The sequence below is a fragment of the Tupaia chinensis genome, unplaced genomic scaffold (assembly GCF_000334495.1).
Source record: "Tupaia chinensis unplaced genomic scaffold, TupChi_1.0 Scaffold000468_1, whole genome shotgun sequence".
Classification (NCBI taxonomy): Eukaryota; Metazoa; Chordata; class Mammalia; order Scandentia; family Tupaiidae; genus Tupaia; species Tupaia belangeri.
Window position 1 is genome coordinate 80,361 of NW_006159977.1, and position 3,291 is coordinate 83,651.

Below are 3,291 nucleotides of genomic sequence, written 5' to 3' on the forward strand. Positions count from 1 at the left end.
TTCTTTAGTTATTAAAGAGAAACACACCTAAGTGGAGGCATAGAGTGGCACCGCGGTAGCTGGTGTCACAGCAGGACAGAGCCTAATCACCCCATCTGAGGATGTTTTATTTTTAATTCTTCATCTTGATCTCAATAAGCAAGGAAGACAGTTTAAAAAGAACATTTTGTTCTAGCTTTTCTTAGTCTTCAAGCCAACTTTCTGAAAACATGGAGTTTTTCAAATATTATTATATGCCCAGGCCATTTTGTATTCCAACACAAAGATAAATAAATGATCACAAAGATCTATGCAGCAGATTTCAAATGCCCAGCACCCAGCCCTGCAGAAATGCAGCCATTTGTGGGTATGTGGCTTATTCTGCAAGACACTGTGACACTGCACTGTCTCAGGAACACTGCCATCCTGGTGCGCCTCAGAGAGGTTCAGGTGACCCTCGTTCAGTCAAGGGCATTGACATTTGGCTGACGGGCAGCCCCAAAGCGCTGGAGTTAAGCCCTGTGTGGCGGGAGCCGGATCCCAAGAGGCTAACTGTGGCTCCAATCCCAAGGGTGGCTTGATAGACATGCTGGGCACATTGCGTGTGCACCCACAATCCTGAGGGGGTAAAGAAATGGAGGAGAAAAGACTACAGCATGGCCACACCCCATTGCGGGTCTCGCTCTCTCTCTTTCTCCCTCTCTGGAGAGTACATGTGCCTTCTGGCAATAAAACAAGTGGTCTGGAAGATAGTCCTTTTCCTGCCAGGAGGACAGAAAGTGACCTTAACGGGCAGCGCCTGCATTACTGCAGCCAGTCCCAGCCCCGACGGGCCTTCCACCTCTTATGCCCTTTGCTAACCCTGGGGCAGGGAGAGGTTGGAACAGTCTTCCAGCTGCATCCTGCCCTCCCACAGACTTTCCTAGAAGTTTCTAGGAGGAGAGACAGACCAGGAGTTGTACTGCTAATTCCCTGTAACCAAAGTCACCATATAAAAGAAACTTAGTGGGGCCGAGTATGTGGCCGAGTTCCAAACCCCAGGCCTTCCTTCTTCAGAGGTGAGAACTGAGGCCCGGTCTGGCTAGAAGACCTGTTTACCCAGAGGCCAGGCCACCTCCCTGCTCCCAGTCCCAGTTTCCAGGACCTTGTCATTCTCCTTGCAGCACACACCACCCAGGGACGCCAGGCTTCCAGACCTCTCAAGGCATAGAGGGCTACTGAGCTCAGGACAGGAGTAATGGGGTCTCCCCACCCCTTGACAGATGGTGCAGCTGGTCCCACAGAGGGCAGGAGGCGAGACAGGACAGGCAACAGGCATGGTCGCACCCGCCAGCTTACCGACAGAAGTCGCCGTCTGAGACTCCCAGCGCGGTCCTGTAGTCTGCAGTCCTGCAGGTGCGGCCTCCCGGCAGCGCAGCACTGGGTCCATGCACCTCGTTCTAAGGACCTGCTGACCTCAGGGTGAGGCTGCTGGGGACAGCAGCCACCTCAGCCCTGGTCACATTCTGCATGGACAGTTGCTGTGATGAAGAGAAGGGTTTCCTCAATGTAACAGAAACCGTTGAAGTAACAATAGTAGGATAAAAGACGAAAATTGATTCCTGCTTGCTGGCGACTCACAGACTGAGGTTGCTATCTCGAGGCCAAGGAAGGGAGTTTTGTTCAATCTGGAAGATTCTCTTCTTAGAGAAGAAGGGACTCAAACTGAACTTGGAGGCTTCCATGAGTTGGATTCCCGAAGGCAGATGTTGACATGAGCAGTGGATCAAAGCACACTTTTAGGGAACAAGAGACCACGTGGCTAAAACATGTGAGAAGTGTGGGAGGAGAGAAGGTATAGTCAGAGGAAGGCTAGATCTCCCAATTTTCAAAAAAATCCATGACCAGGACCAGCAGTTGGCATAATGCTATGTTGCTGGACTCCCATGTAGTCGACTGCGGTTCGAGTCCTGGACCCAGTGGCTTAAACTCACACCAGGTGTATGTGCATGCCCAAGATCACAAGAGGAGAATGGAGGAGAAGGGATTATGGTGTGGCCATCACCCCGGGGGGTGATTTCTCACTTTCTGTCTCTTGGTCTCTCTCTGTCTTTCTGGCGAGCGCACGCATCCTCTAGCAAAAAATTCTCAAAAAAAAAAAAAAAAAGTCCATGACTTGGGATCAGCAAATGGTGTAAAGGTTACGTCACTGGACGCCCACATAATTGACCACGGTTCAAGTCCTGGACCTGGCAGCTTAAAATTCACACCAGGCATGTGTGCGTGCATGCCCAAAATCCCGAGAGGAGAATGGAGGAGAAGGGATTGCAGCGTGGCCATCCCCCACTGGGAGAGGGTGATTTTTCTGCTTTCTGTCTCTCTGTCTCTCTTTTCTGGTGAGCACATGTGCCCTATAGCAAAAATCTCTCTAAAGAAAAAAAAAAATCCATCATAAGGTACCAGACATCGAGGTGATGTAGCAGCCTTTGAGGAAACCATAAACTCTTTGGGGAAGGAATCACTGTGCAGGAGGCCACTGACAGGAGTGTAACGGAGGACTGCAGGACTCCGTCACTGCGCTCCCGGGGCGAGAAAAGGAGAGCGAGCCAGAATGGAGCTGGTGTTTCCCAGGCACGCTGAGCCTGGAAGCAGAAGGAGCACTTCCAGACACGCCCTTGCAGGACAGAACCAGTGCCCTGGAGCTGAGCTAGCCATCCTTGGAGACACCACAGTGAGAAAAAGCCACTTCCGGAGAGAAAACTCGGTTTTGATCCAGAGCCAAGCAATGAAGTCCTGGTGTAAGAAGCGTCTTCATGGGCGTGAGTTTCATTAGGGTTCCTTCAACCTGACCCTGCAAAAGCATTGATGAGCTTTTTATGTTCTGAAGACTCTAGTCACACGGGATGATAGAAATTTCCTTCTCAAAGACATTTGTGGGAGACAACAACATGGAAAAAGTGAAACCAATCTTCCCACTTTTTGTTGTTTGGGACATGATGGTTTCCAAATTTCACACTATATTTACAAATGTTTCTACTATTCAGAGAGCTGCAATCAAAATTACTGTGAGATTTTCAGAGTTGGGGTGCAGGACCTGTCCCCCACAATTCCACTTCCATAGGAGGGACCATGTTTAGATGTAGCCACACCAATAACAGGAGGACGCCTCCTCAGTCACCCTCCAGGACCAGCTGCCCATGTGACTTTCCATCGGTCAGAGCCCACCTGCTCAATGGGCACTGACTCAAAACCCCCGGGGCATCAGAGATGCCACCTCCATCTGAGATCCCCCATGAATGGTCAGGACTATAAAGGGAGAAAAACACATTCCTG